The 17,964-nt window shown below is 40.0% G+C and overlaps 1 protein-coding gene and 1 long non-coding RNA gene across 4 annotated transcripts in view; one reads left to right on the plus strand and one right to left on the minus strand.

Annotated features, from left to right (window-relative positions):
• Positions 1-17,702, minus strand: part of ZBTB44 (zinc finger and BTB domain containing 44) — a 70,680-nt gene extending 52,978 nt beyond the window's left edge. For both annotated transcript variants that reach the window (XM_024756842.1, XM_024756844.1), the window contains exon 1: positions 17,571-17,702. The gene's annotated coding sequence lies outside the window, so the exon portion shown is untranslated. The remainder of the gene's footprint in view (positions 1-17,570) is intronic.
• A 30-nt stretch (positions 17,703-17,732) lies between these two features.
• The window catches only part of LOC112407514 (uncharacterized), a 65,635-nt gene continuing 65,403 nt past the window's right edge, over positions 17,733-17,964 (plus strand). The window contains exon 1 of one of the 2 annotated variants that reach the window (XR_003004773.1): positions 17,733-17,821. This is a non-coding gene — a long non-coding RNA (uncharacterized LOC112407514). The remainder of the gene's footprint in view (positions 17,822-17,964) is intronic. The other variant, XR_003004774.1, reaches the window with a different exon arrangement.

Below are 17,964 nucleotides of genomic sequence, written 5' to 3' on the forward strand. Positions count from 1 at the left end.
GCAAGAGTGCTAGACAATTCCATCTGAATGTGTTTGCCATCCTTCAAATTCACTGTCTGAAACTGAACTCAAATTCTTTCTCCTCAACTGATACTCCACAACAGGACTTCTAACTATTAATGATAGATGCTTTCAATTATCCAGTCACCCAGAGCTTAAAATCTAGTACTCATTTTTGATTCACCATCTCCTGTCAAAACCTGGAAATCTTCCCTTAGCTAATCTCCCTTCATAGGCAAATTCAGAAAAATTACAGATACTCCCCAACTTATAAATGTTTATTGATAATTCAAAGTCATTCTCCAGAGCAAGAGTGTTAACTACACCCACTACCAAGAGACAGTAATAATGGTTTTGCATGGTCATTTAAATCTTTGCTCTAGTCTTCATTAGTTTATCTCTCTGTGCTTAGTTTTGAGGTAGTTATGAATACTATCCATCATGGTCAATAAACACAAAAACCGTTAATAAAGAGAAGTATGTGATTATGGTGGAAACAAAACGCAGAGTTAAACATTTTAGTAAACAGTGAGAAAGGATGCTGCCCCCCCACCCCGTGAATGGAATAAATCACTGAGCAGTATGAATGATTCTGAAGTACGCACAACAAATCCTGCAATACGTAAAGATGCCATATCTACGAGATAATTGATAATCATCAGCTAGGGAGACAAGGAAAACTAGTAAAATGGAAAAACTTATGAGTATGTGTTTAGAGTAGCATCAACACTAGATGGCAAGATTTCGAACTCTTTAGTCTCAAGGACGCCTTTACACTCTTAAAATTTACTGAGAATTCCAAAGAACTTTTGTTTATGTGAACTATATTTACTAACATTACCATATTACACACTGAAACTTAGAAATGCAAAAACTTCATTCATTAAAAATAATAAGCCCATTACATGTTAGCACAACATATTTTTCAAAAACTACACTTTCTCAGAACAAAAGAAAAGCAAGAGTGGCATGGATTTTTGCAAATCTCAAGTCTGGTTTATTATTATTATATCAGTGGAATCCTCCTATCTGCATCTGCATTCAGTCTGTTGTAATATCCCACTTCAAGTAGCCTCTTGAAAACTCCACTGTACACCATGAGAATAAGAATGAAAATGACAAACAATATTTTAATACTATTATGAAATTGTTTTGACCTTGTGTACCCTCTGAAAGCTTCTGGGGATCTCAGGAGAGTTCCCACACCACAGTAACCACTGCCTTAACATTTAATGTTAAATCAGGAGATGGTTAGATATCTGTAGACAAGAACTTAGAAAAGGCTCAGCAAGGTGAATAGACTGCTATTCAAACAGCTGAGCCAAGCCAGAGAAAGACGGTTTTGTATATTCAAATTTGCACATCAAAGAGTAGTAAAATCCACTTGTCAAGATAATCATAAAGGAGCAACTGCAACATAGAAATAATAGATCTATTTAGGTAAAAGTTAGTCAAGAAAATGTTAAAACGTTTATCTGGCTAAGAGGAATAGAGCTTGCTGGGGAGATTCAGGGGTTAGGGTTAGGTCTCCTTGCTGATTAAAAAAAAAAAAAAGGCACACAAAACAAGCTGGTTAGGTGTTTTCATCTCTGGACTTAAGGCTTAGAACCGTAAGGGGTCACCTTGGAACCATAAGGAGAGCTACCTTAAAGATGGCAAAGCAAAAAGTTGAGAATTGAGGCCCTTGTTGATGTCACTGAATTGCTGAGTAACTAACTCTGAAGCTGTCTTACTCTAGGATTTGTTTTGTTTTTGTTTGAAATAGTGAATGTTCTTAGTGTTTAAGTCACTCGATTCAGTTTTCTGCTACACAAAATGAATATCCATATACAGATGTCCCATAGGTACTTCAACAGGTCCAAATGAATTTAATCATCACTTCTCACAAATGTACTCTTCCTCTTGAAGTTCTCTGGCCGATGATACCACATTCCAAAAAGTGAAAAACCTAGGAGTCATCTTTGACTTCTGTGGTAAACTAAAGAAGGTCACTCCTCAAAATATGTCCATGAACTACTCCCTGGAATTTGCAAATGGTACTTTTATGGCAGACTTTGCAGGCGTGATTAAGTATGCCAAAATAGGAAGACTTCTCTGGATATCCAGGTGGCTCCTACATACAATCTTTAGCATTGTTCTAAGAGAGAGGTTAGAAGATTTGACACCAATATCAGAGAAGGTGATAGGAAGACAGGCAGAAATTGGAGTGATTTGGCTGCAAGGCACAGAATGACTACACAGCCACCAGAAACTAGCGGAGGTAAGGAATGGATTCCCCACCCCACCAGAGCCTTTGGAGGAAGGGGGTACCTGCCAACATCGTGATTTCAACCCAGTGATACTGATTTTGAACTTCTGGCCTCCAGAACTGTGAGAGAATAAATTTGTTGTTTTAAGCCATCCAGTTCCTGATAATTTATTACAAGAGCCACAGGAAGCTAATACAACTTCTATCTTTCACTTTTCCTCCTAACACAGACTTGGTCACTAAGACCTATCTCAAATCCACCCTTTCTTTTCTCCATTAGCCACACTACCTTGGGCTACTTAACATCCTGATTGGTCTCCTTCTCTTTAATCTCACCAATCTTGAGTTAATCCTCCACCACTGTTCACATTGTCTAAAATCCAATGATTTTAGTACAGCAATTATTACCTCATGCCTTAGCTATCACATTGTACAACTCTGAACAGCACTAAGTTCTTTTCAGCATGTTCATATATGTATCACTGGACATCAATTGATTTCAATACATAAAATACTCAAGATAAGGCAGACTATTATCCTCCCATTATAGTGATGAAGAAACTGAAGCTCAGAGGATAAATGACTTATCCAAAGCCATAAGGCAATTAAACAGCAATTTACATCCTGATGCTAGCCTTTCTCGCCATATATCTCATATTCTCTCTGCTCTATTGTGCTTTTAGATGCTTTAGTTATCTTTTCTTCCTTGCTCTCCAACACGAACTCTTTGCTCCAGTCAAACTGATCTTTGACTCATTCTCTGAACATACTATATATATTTCCACTTCCCCCTCTGGTCTCATTTTGGAATTCCCTTATTGCTCTCAACAGGTCAAATACTACTCTATTTTGTTCTTCCTTCTACTCTGGATATCAGCAATACCTTCCATTTGCATGCCACTTTTCAGATTACAGTGTATTTTTAAATATATTTTCTTTGGAACTTAAAAAATCTTACGAAGTAGATTAGGAAATTCTTCAAAAATCACAGAAAATAAAGATCAGAAAAAAATAAGTGGCCTAATAGGGCCTCAAAATCAAGTACTCTGACTTTGATCCTCTCCATTTTATTATTAAACTATGCTGCCTTTCCCTCCACTGAGCTCCTGTAGCATTTTCTGTCTTGACCACTGATCTGGCATTTGATATAATACCAATTTAGGTTTACCAGGTATATGTCCTGTCTCTCCAAGGATAATTCCAGTATATTTTTAGAATCAATTATACCCATGTTCTTTAAAAATCATTTTATAAATGCTTGAAGTACAACTGATGTAAAATAAACCAAACATATTTAAAGCATACAATTAGGTCAGTTTTCACACAGATATCAAGATAAGGAACATTTCCATGACTCCTATCATTTTCTTTGTGCCTCTTCACAATCTTGCCCTCCAGCCCTCCTACCCGCCCCCCAACCACGAATTTGCTTTTCATTTTAGACTAGTTGCATTTTCTAGAATTTTAACATAAATGGAATCAGGCAGTATATATTTTCTTAATTCATCTGGCTTCTTTCACTGGATATAATTATTTTGAGATTCATCCATGTTGTTAGGCTCAAGAATTTTTGTTCCTTTTTATTGCTGAGTACTATTCCATTGTGTGGATGTACCATGGTCTGATTATCATTTAACAGAGGACAAACTCTTGAGTTGTTTCCAGTTTGGGGCTATTACAAATAAAGCTGCTATGAACATTTGTGCACAAGTCTTCATGTAGACACACCAGCAGAGTTTCTAAATCATTTCTGTCTCTACACCATTTACATGTGCTATACTCTTATCCGTAACGTTCCTTATTATAGTGCAGTGGTTCTCAACTAGGCATCCCTTTATGGCCACAAAAGGATCACTGCTCTTTTAATCAGTATTTTATGTATAATAGGTGATCAATTAGCTGCCTACAGATTTGCTGTCCTATAGATCCATATGCTCTTTGAGGGAAAAGGTTGAGCCTGTGAATATTCTTTAACTGCCTAACACAGGGCATTTTTAAAAAGTTGAATAAATGTTTGTGACTTAACGGTGCTTACTTTTGGAATAAGCATATTCTTTTATGTTCATTCACATTATTAATAAAAGTATAATTATAGATGGACAACAAAATAAAACTTGAGGCAAAATAACTGATTTTTTTTTGCGGTACGCGGGCCTCTCACTGTTGTGGCCTCTTCCGTTGCTGAGCACAGGCTCCAGACGCGCAGGCCCAGCGGCCATGGCTCACGGGCCTAGCCGCTCTGCGGCATGTGGGATCTTCCCGGACCGGGGCACGAACCCGTGTCCCCTGCATCGGCAGGCGGACTCTCAACCACTGCGCCACCAGGGAAGCCCCTATAACTAGCCACTTTTTAATCAAGTAAAGGTTTTAATCATTTTACTACAGGAAGAAGTTCTTTCTAGTTCAGAGCTTTGAGAAGAAGAGAGAATGAGATTTACCTGGAGTTAAACAATAAATCAATTAAACCAGTGATATTAAACTATTAGAATTTCTTCTCATTGCTGGTAACCACAGAGTCATGCTGATTATTAATTTCTATATCCAGGGAAAATAAGTTAATATACATTGAGTAACTCCTACCAAGTGTCTTTATCACACTCTGGTCTCACAATTCTGGGAAAAGAATTTTTAAGATCCAGTTATAAAGGAGGAAACAGAAGGTTAAATTAACTTGTCCACATTCCTATAAGTAATAAAACCAGGATTTGAAAAAAGGTCTGTCTGACTGAAAACACAAATTCACAGTCCCCTCTCTCTCCCCATCCCATCAGTTACCATTTACAAGAATTCAATCACAGTACTTAAGGGATATCAGCTATTAACCTCAAATCATTTTCACCAGAAAGAAAGCTTGAAGAAAGGGTATATCTTATTCAGTCTCTTGGATCCTTACATAAGCAAATCAAATTCAAGTCAGTTTTAGTCAATTAGCATTTAAAGAGCTCTGTTTCTCTAAAGACTGTTTTAAGTGTTCCTACCAAGTACTCATGAGTCCTACTATGTATGCTTTAAAATATGTACACAAGTATAGTGGCTTTACCTAATACGCTTTTGCACTGTTACCAACCTTATATGCGTCTTATGGATTGAAGCGTGTCCCCCAAAAGATAGGCTGAAATCCTAATCCCCAGTACCTGAGAATGTTACCTTATTTGGAAACATGCTCTTTAAAAAGCAATCAAATTAAACTGAGGTAATTAGGATGTTCTTATATAAAGTGAAATACAAAGACAGATGCACAAAGGGAGAATGCCCTGTTAAGACTGAAATTATGCTGCCACGAGCCAAGGCATTAGTAAAAGCAAGGAGAGAGGCCAAAAAGAGATCCTTCCCTCCTAAGTTCCTTCCCTTAGAAGGAATCAACCCTGCCAACACCATGATTTCAGACTTCTACCCTCCAGAACTGAGACAAAAGTTTCTCTTCAGGCTTCCCTGGTGGCGCAGTGGTTGAGAGTCCGCCTGCCGATGCAGGGGACGCAGGTTCGTGGCCGGTCCGGGAAGATCCCACATGCCGCGGAAAGGCTGGGCCTGTGAGCCGTGGCCGCTGAACCTCTGCGTCCGGAACCTGTGCTCCGCAACGGGAGAGGCCACAGCAGTGAGAGGCCCGCGTACCACAAAAAAAAAAAAAAAAGTAAAAAAAAAAAAAAAAAAGTTTCTCTTCATGCCATCCAGTTTGTGGTTACAGCAGCCCTAGCAAACTAATACATGCCTGCTTTTCAAAATAATGTAAAATGTAGCTACATTAAATTTTAATGGACTAATAAACATTCCAATTTAAAAGGCAGAGAGCAGGATTAAAAAAGCAAGCCCAATTACATGTTCGTTACAGGGAACCTACTTTAAATAAAAAGACAGAGAAGTATTTTAGAAGATACACCATGCAAACAGCAAGTAAAGGAAGGCTAGAGCTGGCTATCTTTAATATCACAAAGGTCACTGGTACACAGTCTTTTCAAGTGCAACAAGGTATGTTCACCTAGTCAGACCATATGCCGGGCCATAAGACAAATCTTCTAAATAAATTTTAAAGGAATGAATGCACACAGAGTATGTTCTCTAATCACAATTAGAAGTCAATGAGTTATCAAGAAAATTTCATGTATTTTAAATATAACACACTTCTAAATAACCCATAGTGATGAAGGAATCAACAAGAGAAACTGCAAAGTATTTTTAACTGAGTAAAACACTGAAAATATATTATCAACATTTGTACAATGCAGCTAAAGTAGTGCTTAAAATAAAAGTTATAGCTTTAAATATATATATTAGAGAAGGTCTAAAAATCAGTGGCCTACCACCTCACACTCTACCATCTCACATTCATTAAGATGACTACTATAAAAAACAAAATAAGAGAAAATAACAAGTGTTGACAAGGATGTGGAGAAATGGAGCCCTTGTGCACTGCTGGTGGGAATGTAAGCGTAGAACTATGGAAAACAGTATGGCAGTTACTCAAAAAATTAAACAGAATGACCATATGATCCAGCAACTCTACTTCTGGATATATACCCAAAAGAACTGAAAGCAGAGATATGAGCATATACTTGTACATGAATGTTCACAGCATTATTCACAATAGCTAAATGTCTATCGATAGATAAATGAATAAACAAAATGTGGTATGTACACACTGAGGTGGTATATACCACATTGTAGTATGTACAATGGAATATTACTTAGCCTTAAAAAGGAAGGAAATTCTGATATGTGCTACGACATGGATGAACCTTGAGGACATAATGCTAAGTGAAACAAGCCAGTCACAAAATGACAAACGTTGTTGGATTTCAATTACATGAGGTCCCTAGAGCAGTCAAATTCATAGATAGAAAGTAGAAGGGTGGTTGCCAGGGGCTGGGGGGGGGACAGGGAGTTACAGAATTATATTACAGTTCTGCAGATGAAAGCAGTTCTGAAGACAGATGGTGGTGAGAGCTGCATAATGATGTGAATGTACTTTATGCCACTGAACAGCACACTTAAAAACGGTTACGTTGGTAAATTTTTTATCTGTACTTCACTACAATTAAAAAAAAAAATCAATGGCTTAGGTTTCTACCTTAAGAAGCTAGAAAATGAGCAAGACAAAACCCCCCAAAATTGAAGGAAATAAAGCTCAGACATAAATTAAACAGAAAATAGAAAAATCACAGAAAAAATTAAAGCCAAAACTTGGTTCTCTGAAGACACAAGCAAAATTGATAAGTCTTTAGCCAGACTGACCAAGGGAAAAAGAGGTGGGAAAAAAAGGGGGAGGGGGCAGCAGAAGGAAAACCTGGGCAAGTGATATATAGAATGACCATGTTACCAAGTCCAAGCTCACTCTGCTTGCCACATGACAGGCGAATAAGTCAGGAGACGAGGTGTTGAGGCAATGAACAGTGACTTTACTGAGTCCGAAAAGATGGTGGATTAGCAGCCTAGAGTACCATCTTATCGGGATGGGGATGCTAGTTTCTTTTATAGAACAGAGAGGGGAGGAGGTGAGGAAGCAAGTAAGTCTTGCAAAATATCTCCTGGTTCTGGCCAGTCCCAGGGAGGGGATGTGTTAATTTCTTCTTCTTTTCTGCAGCCATTCACAGGTGCGCAGGTCACCGTTTCCCTGTGAGCTAAATAAAGGCACTTCAGTTTAACATTTCAGGCAGAGGGGCAGGCCATTATGTATGCCTATAGCTATAGACAGAATAAAAACAATGGAAAGCAAAGGTCAAAGTAAAAGAAACAGATCCAACATGGAGTCAGATTTTGTTCTTCCCTGTTACAACCAGGATGGTAGAATGCTCCAGAAATGAAGGGCATAGAGCATTTCAAGGAGGAGTGGTCGACAGTGCCAAATGCTGCTGATAGGTCAAATAAGATATAAAGTCTATTCAATTTATCTGCAAGGAGTCACTGGTGACCTTAAAACAGCACATAATGGAGAGGCAGTAGAGTTAGATGCTAGATTGCAATAAAGATAAAGACTATATAGAAATGAACAAGTGAAAATTTTGAGGAGACAATTCAATCTAAAGAAGTTTGGCTCTAAAGATAGGGCAAGGGGGTTAGCTGGAGGGAAATAAGGGCTCGAGGGAAGATACCGATATTTTTATAAAATGGGAGAAACTACAGAATGTTTTTTCCCCCCGATAAGCTTTTCTAAATTGTGGTAAAATATACAGAGAATGCTTTGAGTATTGGTGGAAAAGAATCAGAGAAGGAAAAGATATAGAAAACAGGTGATAACAGATAGTGTAAGATCCCTGGATAAATAAAAAGAAACTGGATTCAGTGCTTGAGTAAAAGAATTAGCCTTAAACAGAATGAGACCCAGTGTAAGAAAAAAGGAAAGGAAGGGTGTAGTTACAGTTAGGCTTATAGGTGGGTGGTGAGAAGTAGTGGGAGTTCTTTTCTGAGAGCTTTGGCTTTTACTTCTCTCTGAAGTTATAGGTAGAGGTTAGACTGCTGACAAGAGAGGACATAAAGCAGAATTTTAAGGAAAACGAAATATGCAAAAAATGTGTGGAGGAGAAAAAAAGGATGGCTAGGTGGCACTGAAGGCCCCACTGAAATTGGAGACCACAAATTTCTAGTGTTAATAATCTATGGCTTTTGAGTTATGTGTATCTCAAGAAACTGTTAAAGAATAATCAATGGCTTTGAACCATTTTTTTAAAAAAAGCAGTAATAATCATTAGTTAATACTTACATAGTACTCAATATGTACCAAGCATTATTCTAGGTATTTTTTACATATTAAATAATTTAATTTTCACACAACCTTTTGAGATAGGTATCACGTGGTATCTCCACTTAACCAAGGAAAATGAAGCACAGAGAAGTTAAGGAACCAGCCCATGGCCATACAATTAGTAAACACTAGAGTCAAGATCTGAACCTAGGAGGCATGCTCAGTGATGCTTTACACTGAACTGCCTCTCAAAGTAAAGCTAAGTGAACCTAGTTGAAGGAAGTAGGAAGAAAAGAGGAGGAAACATACCAGGCGGGCCAAAAACAGAGGCAGTGATTCCTGTAAATAGAAACAATTCTCACAGAAGTAGGGTATAGTTTCATATGGCACAGTAAAAGGCACCAAAGATAAAAGAAACTGTCCTCATGGAGTAATGGAAAGCCACAAAAAGGAAATGAGCAATGTTGGGTGATCCAAAGCAAAAAGAAAGAAAAGCAAAAGCAAAGGAAAAAGTAAAACCCAGATAGTCAAAATGTAAAAAAGGAGAAAAAGGTAAAAATGGAAGAAAGCACGCACACGCGCGCACACACACACGCTAGTAAACACACCAGTAAAAGAGAAAAACGAAATGGAAGCAAAGTAAGTATGCCTCAAGTCCCTGAAAACTCTTACATTTTATTTTCTTTGTTTGGACCAAATAATTCACTAATTTTATCAAAGTGAATAAAATTAACATTTAATAGAGGGTAGTTCTGAATAGGCTTGCTTGCTAAGAGTCGGTGAAGATCAGATACTTAGGTTAAGATCTGAATTAGAGAAAATCATTTTTAAAAGGAATTATCTAAAGTCATTTCAGAAGCCCGAGGGCAGTAGTTCCACAAAATCCTGATTCCAAATATTCAAAGTCTTGGTTATATGGTACCCAAAGATGTTTGTACAATAGTTATGCTGAATGCATCAAAAATGATCAAAACCAGGCTTCCCTGGTGGTGCAGTGGTTGAGAGTCCGCCTGCCGATGCAGGGGACGCAGGTTCGTGCCCCGGTCCAGGAAGATCCCACATGCCGCGGAGCGGCTGGGCCCGTGAGCCATGGCCGCTGAGCCTGCGCGTCCGGAGCCTGTGCTCCGCAACGGGAGAGGCCACAACAGTGAGAGGCCCGCGTACCGCAAAAATAAATAAATAAAAATTTTAAAAAATATCAAAACCAAGTAAACAGCAAATCTTGTCAACATAAAAATAATACATATACCATTGAATACCTATAGAAGAATATAGAATACAGAAATTACAAATTCTTGGAGTATCAAACATTTGTAATTTTTAAGTTTTTTTTAAGCTATACAATTATTAAAATGGAAGAACATTCAATATGGAGACAAAGAAGATGTTCTCCTAGAAAAGTGAGACATTAATAAGTTTCATCCATCAACTTTCACTCTTATAAGACAGAGTTATCAATGTGAAATACCACAATGATATAAGCCAGTGATGTATTCCATGATCAGTTATGTAAAAAAGTTCTGGCTAAGGTCACCTTTGGCCCTAATAATGTTAGTGAAGAAATTAATGCAATATTCAATGTGCCCTTCAAGCAAGAGTGTAACATAAATTTAATGTATCTTTATATTTTTAAAGACACATATGCAATCACTATTTTATTTTAGACCCTGTGGCTAAGAATCCAGAGATTTCCAGCTCATTGTCTAAAATGGGGTGAAGTATTTCTGATATAAAGAACAAAGGAAAACTAATGTGGCTTTCAGCTTAACAGGAGATAAATTTCAAGCAATCAGTCTGAGGTACAGGGAAAACTGTCTCAGTCATGAATGCGGTTGCATTTAAAGTAAAAACATCCCATTATATCTTATATAAAGACATGCTCAATAGTCTACAGAATACCAGGAAACCACAGCGGGAAAAAATATATATATATATATACACACACACATTCAATATATATAATAAAGATATTAAAAAATTACAGTTGGAAGAAGCCAAATTAATTAGGATCCCCCAACTAATGAAGGAAACCCCTTTACAACAGTCTTTGATGCTTGACCATTTTCAATAGCAAGAGAGTTTTATCCTTTACAAGGCTAGGAAGACTTAAAGTTTAAAACCTCCAACACTGCGGACTTCCGTGGTGGCGCAGAGTGGTTAAGAATCTGCCTGCCAATGCAGGGGACACGGGTTCGATCCCTGGTCCAGGAAGATACCACATGCCGTGGAGCAACTAAGCCCATGTGCCACAACTACTGAGCCTGCACTCTAGACCCCGTGAGCCACAACTACTGAGCACATGTGCCACAACTACTAAAGCCTGCGTGCCTAAAGCCCGAGCTCCACAACAAGAGAAACCACTGCAATGAGAAGCCCGCGCACCACAACGGAGAGTAGACCCCGCTCGATGCAACTAGAGAAAGCCCATGTGCAGCAACGAAGACCCAACACAGCCAAATAAATAAGTAAATAAATAAAAACTAAAAGAAGAAATTAAAACCTCCAACATTTTATTAGGAAAATTTTAGATGCAATCTTCAGTGCTGCTATAGGACCAATGTCAGTCATGCACTTCCTTTAATTTGATTCATGCTGAGTGAAAATATATCCAATTTTACGACATATATTTAGTTGTGAGGTGCAGCAAAGTAGTTAAGTAAAACACTGAAGACAGACTTGAGTTTGAAACCTGGATATCAGTTTCCTTATTTGCAGATACCAGCAGCAATAATAACAAAGGGTTAATGTGAGATGTAAATGAGATGATGTATGAAATGTCTAGGGCTAAACTTTTTAAAAGGGCTCAACAAATGTTGGCAATTATCGTCACTGTATTAGCCCACTCAGTCTACCACAATAAGCTAGAATGAGATGATGTATGAAATGTCTAGCACAGTGCTACCTTTTTAAAAGGGCTCAACAAATGTTGGCAATTATCGTCACTGTATTAGCCCACTCAGTCTACCACAATAAGCTCCAGCTGCTATGTGAGTGTATATACCTATGCTACACTTTGTGGCATTTTTTCATCACCTTATGTGTTCTAACCTTGGGTAGTATATTTTACCAAGATTAAAGACAGAATGAAGGCAAATGAAACATATGCATTCCTCATTTTCCTACTCCATTTCCTGAAGGAGAGATGTTTGCTCTATTACCAAAAGCAGTGATGGTGTACACAGAGGGAAACACACCGTGGGCACAACTTTTCCTGGGTGATAAGCAGCTTATAAACTGCATAACTGTATTCTGCTTATTTTAGACAACCACTGATTGCTCCCTTATATATTCTCATTTCAAGGCATAATTATAATTTCTATCAAATTTGCCCAATCGAAAAAAAAGTGCTATCCTCACTGATCATATATCCAAATACCTTTTATATTTGCAGATAGCATATGTATGTCAGTTTTGCTGTGTGACATGTAAGTAGATGGATTCATAAAACTCTACCAACTACATGCCCCTTTAAAGACATGGTTTTCGGAACTCCCCGGTGGCCTAGTGATTAGGTTTCCGGGCTTTCAATGCCAGGGCCCAGCGTCGGGGGACTAAGATCCCACAAGCCTGCAGTCAAAAGGAAAAAAGAAAAAAAATTGACCAAACAATAAAGATATGATTTTCAAAGTAAAGCTTGCAAAAACAAGTTTGAGGGCTTCCCTGGTGGCGCAGTGGTTGAGAGTCCACCTGCCGATGCAGGGGACGCAAGTTCGTGCCCTGCTCCGGGAAGATCCCACATGCTGCGGAGCGGCTGGGCCCGTGAGCCATGGCCGCTGAGCCTGCGCGTCCGGAGCCTGTACTCCGCAACGGGAGAGGCCACAGCAGTGAGAGGCCCGCGTACCGCAAAAAACAAAACCAAAAACAAACAAAAAAAGCCAAGCTTGAAATCTACTTCTCTGCTCACCTCTGAAGATTAGTCTAGTGCTTTCTCTTTGCCAGAGGAATCAGAATTGAATTGCAAAATTTAAAAGGACTCCTATATCACTACACGTAAGTAACATACTTCGCCCACTGCAGTCAAGATTTATGAGATTAGATACTAAAAGGGTTGACGAAGTTAAAAAACACTTCATCTTAAAAACTAATTTGGGTGAGTCTTCTTTAAGCATACTTTTAAAATATTATTTTGACTTTTGAACCTTGTATATATTTTATATACTCAAACATAAAAGTTTAAAAGGGAGCCCTTTTACACTGTTGGTGGGAACATAAACTAGTGCAGCCACTGTGGAGAACAGTATAGAGGTTCCTTAAAAAACTAAAAATAGAGCTAACATATGATCCTGCAATCCCACTCCTGGGCATATACCCTGAGAAAACCGTAATTCAAAAAGAGTCATGGACCACAATGTTCACTGCAGCACTGTTTACAATAGCCAGGACATGGAAGCAACCTAAATGTCCACTGACAGATGAATGGATAAAGAGATGTAGTATGTGTGTACACACACACACACACACACACACACACACACACACACCCCCCCACACACTGGAATATTACTCAGCCATAAAAAACAATAATGCCATTTGTAGCAACATATACGGACCTAGAGATTATCTAAGTGAGGTAAGTCAAAGACAAATATCACATGATATCACTTATATGTGGAATCTAAAAAAATGATACAAATTAACTTATTTACAACATACAGATTCACAAAGAAAACAAACTTACCAAAGGTTAACCAAAGGTTACCAAAGGGTGAAGCAGGGAGGAAAAATTAGGGGTTTGGGATTAACAGATACACATTACTAAATATAAAATAAACAAGGACCTATGGCACAGGGAACTATATTCAGTATCTTGTAATAACCTATAAAGGAAAAGAATCTGAAAAAGAATGTATGTATATCTGAATCACTTTGCTGTACACCTGAAACTAACACAACATTGTAAATCAACTACACTCAATAAAAAGTTGTTTCTTTCTGAAAAAAAATAAAGTTTAAAAAAGAAAACCTTAAGATAAAAAATGAAACCAGGGCTTCCCTGGTGGCGCAGTGGTTGAGAGTCCGCCTGCTGATGTAGGGGACGCGGGTTCGTGCCCCGGTCCGGGAGGATCCCACATGCCGCGGAGCAGCTGGACCCGTGAGCCATGGCTGCTGGGCCTGCGCGTCTGGAGCCTGTGCTCCGCGGCGTTAGAGACCGCAGTGGTGAGAGGCCCGCGTACCGCAAAAACAAAACAAAACAAAAAACCAATGAACCATATCAAATTGGCAGTATAACCAAACAGAGGAAAGCACTTCAAGTGACTTCTGAACACAGTATACAGCCTTCACGTAATATATTCTAAGGACAAAAATAGATGCAAAGAAATCTTAAACTTTACTCAGTTTATTGTTAGTAATGATATTGGTATGATAATTTTGAAATGATTTTAAGTATACATAGTAGGATAAGGCAAGTATGTTAATTTTATTAGGAACCAAGATTTTTGTTTAAGACAAAAGAGACCAATACAGAATCAAAGAAGTTAAAGAAAAATCTGCTACGTTAAATCTGAATTGGATATATAACTATGAACTTGATTCACAAGCAAAAAACCATTTTTAGTTCTCCCCTCTGAAAGGGCCTAGAAATAGTGACACTCCAGCAGCAATGAATATGCCAAACATCCAGATCTTCGTTTCTATACACCGTTTCTCACTACAAAGAACCAAGACTCCTTAGATTAACAGCCCATTCCAGATCTGGAACAAGGAAAGTAACAAGGCAAGCCTGGGATATCCTGTGCCAGAAAGCACTCCCAGCATTAAAAAGACACAGGAGACAGCTTGAAAAGGTTCCTACTGTCCAAATTTGGGACAGTTAGATCATCAAGAAGAAAAACGACTGTAATGGTTATTAAAAAAAGAAAAAAAAAAAGAATAAATTAAAACCCATGAGTCCATAGTAAAACTGTTAACACAAGTTCATGTGCCTGACACACAGTGAGGCCAAACAAACTGAAACGTTGGAGTCTGGAGCAGAGAAAGGTTTACTGCAGGGCCATGCAAGGAGATAAGGTGGCTCATGCCCTAATAAGCCCCAAGCTCCCCGAAGGTTGGCGAAGTACTTTTAAAAGCCAGGTGAGGGAGGGAGGTTGCGAGGTATGTGATCGGCTTGTGCGCAGTTCTCCGACTGTCTGACGGGGAGGCCGCAGGGAGGTGTCACAGGGGTTAACATTATCAGTCCTTAGGCCACAGGAGGCCTGGGGCTATGTGCTCAAGGTCGCCAAGAGTTAACATCTTCCATTTGTTGGACGGGGGTAGGTTTACATCTGCAAAACAACTCAGGAAATGTGCATCAAACACTATTATCTAGGTACTTCAGAGAGGAGCCACAGCAGAGGATCTGTGGGAAGGCCCTTCCTGGGAAGGCCCTTCCTGGGAAGGCCCCACGGGGCCCTGCTCGGTTACAGTTATCCCCATAAAAAAGAAAAAAAAAAAACCCTTATTTGCCACCATTGGGGGTGACTATCACCCCAGTATTCTTTACTCTGAATACTGATAACTGGAGGGAGGACATTAGCATTTTTAGGAGGAAGTTTAGTTCACTCCTAGTTAATGAAGGAAATCTTCCAGACAGAAAATCTCCAATAAAATAACTGATTGAAGCAAGAGTCATCAATGGGTGCTAAAATCACTGAGCAAAGGCAGAAACAGGTATTTGCTTGGTGTCAAGGAATTACTCCAAGATCACGTACAAATCACGAACAGGGAAACCACATCTTTATAACAGATATGGTAGTCACCACTTTAATCAAGTGGTCACATTTAGTATCCTTAACAGTGTGGCAATCTGACGTTAAATACCTCCTAAATGGCATAACATGAAGTACACAGCATCATCTATTAAATATTCTTGCCAAATAAAGTTTTCCTTAAGCTACTCAAACTTTTCTTTAGACCTAACTTCCAGTAACAGGAAATTCAGGGCGACAGAGGAATTAATTAAATGACACCATTAGGAAACAGACAAACCCAGAAGTGGGAGCATTCTATAAACCAAGTGGTTTGGTTAATTGTCAGAATAAAAAAAGATGGGTACTCCTCTTTTAAAAAAAGGACTAGAGGCATAATCAACAAATGCAATGCTGGGGGCAGGGGTAGATTTCCCAAAAGAGACCTTGGCATACTAAGGAAATTTGCATATGGATTGTTAATTTAGAAAGGTGTTGATAATGATACTGGGGTTAGAATGTCCTTAGTTTTAGGAAACCATGCTGAAATACTGGAGTGTCATGGAGTTTGCAATTTACTTTCAAATGATTACATATTGAGACACACAGAAAGGGAGGAGAGGGGGGAAATGGCAAAAATGTCAATCACTGAATCTAGGTACTGGGGTGTTCACTGCATTTTTCCCTCAATTTCAAAAAGACTGACATTTTTCATAATTAAGTTTAAAAAAAGTGTACTTGTACTGAGAGGAATGGTAGAAAACACATCTACACTGGAATTATATCTGGATACAAATCTCACCTCTATCACTTACTAGTTGTGTGGCCTAGAGCAAGTTACTTAATATCACTTGAGTTTGTCTCATCTGTAAAACTCAAGTAATAATATCTTAAGTCATTAGGTTGTTCTGAGAATAAAATCACATCAGATATGTAAAATGCCTAGCAGTGTTGCACACAATAAGTAAATCTGGTTTTCATAATTAATGCAATCATCCTAAAATACAAGACTACAGGAAAACATTCCTTTCATTATTGCCACATTCCATGATTAGGAAGCTACATTAGGTAAAATTAAATATCCATTGACAGTGAAAGTGAAGTAATGGGGGTAACTGTATAAATAAAGATTTACATAATATTTTTTTAAATGCAATAATTCCGACCGAAACACTCTAGGCAAAAAAAAACTACCTACCCAAACAACTGGTATCTATCAAATTGTGAAGTCTGCTTTTGGTATTAGCCGCTTATCCGAATAAAACAGTAAGAAAATAAGTGGAAGTTAAAGAGAATGTCTTCCTAACCAACAGAAAATCTACTTATACGTGGAAAAAAATGTAAGTTCTGGCCTTCATTTCTATAAGTCAGTCCCAATAAAGCAGACTTACTGGGCTTTACTCTAAATTCTGGTTAACCTTCATACAACTCACAAGCATGCTTCCTTTCATCAGTTCTAACGTACTCGTCATTTCACTCGCAGGTAACCCTTTTCTGGTTAGGCCAGCAGAAAATGACTAGATGCAGACTGATCCCCAGATAGGAAAGAAAAAAAGGTTTTCATTTTTTGTTTTTTAAGTAAGTGCCAACCTTTTTCTTCCCAGTACCAGAGAAAAAAAGCAGCAGGGGAGAGGAGGGAACAGTGGGTCTCGCGCTGCGGGCTCGACCAGGTGAGACGCTAACACTCCGCCTCCTCGGGGTTAGGGTGCTGGGCATACGCGCGTGCGGATGCGGGGCGTCCTGGGAGATCGGGGCAATTTCTCCTGGACGGCGGGACCCAAGGCCAGTCTCCTTCCCGAAGGCTCAGATGCCATTGAGGGGACCCTGCGGGGTGTCTCCCGGCGCGGAGGGGGTGAGGAGACCAGGCGTTCCCTTCCGTCCAGCGCCCAGATGGGGGACGCACGGCGTCAGCCCTTCGGAGGGCGCGCCCGAGGGCGCGGGCGGCGAAGAGGGACCGGCCCTGCCCTCCCCTCCCCGTTACCTGCGGGCGGCGGTGCCAGGGCCCGGAGGCCTGCTGCTCCTCCTCCTCCTCCTCCCCGCCAGGCTGAGGCGGCGAGGGGGTGGTGGCGACGGTGGCGGCGGCAGCCCGGGGGGAGGGGGCGGAGCGCGCGGCCCGCTCCCTCTCTCCTCCCCCGGGAGGCGGAGGAGACCCTATCTCGGGCCGCCGCGCCTAGGCCCGTGGACAGCCTGCGGCAGGGGCATGGCGGCCCCGAGCAGCGGCGTGCCTGCGAGGTGGGAGAGTGCGAGGCGGCGGGAGGGGAGCGCTCTGGGGGCCTGAGGGGAGGAGCGAGGGGGCCCGGCGAGCCGCGCGCGGGCGGCCGTTGGGGGCGGTTGGCCGAGGGCAGGCGGCGGTTTGGGGAGCGAGGCGACGGCTC

This window comes from Neophocaena asiaeorientalis, unplaced genomic scaffold, assembly GCF_003031525.2.
Source record: "Neophocaena asiaeorientalis asiaeorientalis breed wild unplaced genomic scaffold, Neophocaena_asiaeorientalis_V1.1 scaffold424, whole genome shotgun sequence".
NCBI lineage: Eukaryota > Metazoa > Chordata > Mammalia > Artiodactyla > Phocoenidae > Neophocaena > Neophocaena asiaeorientalis.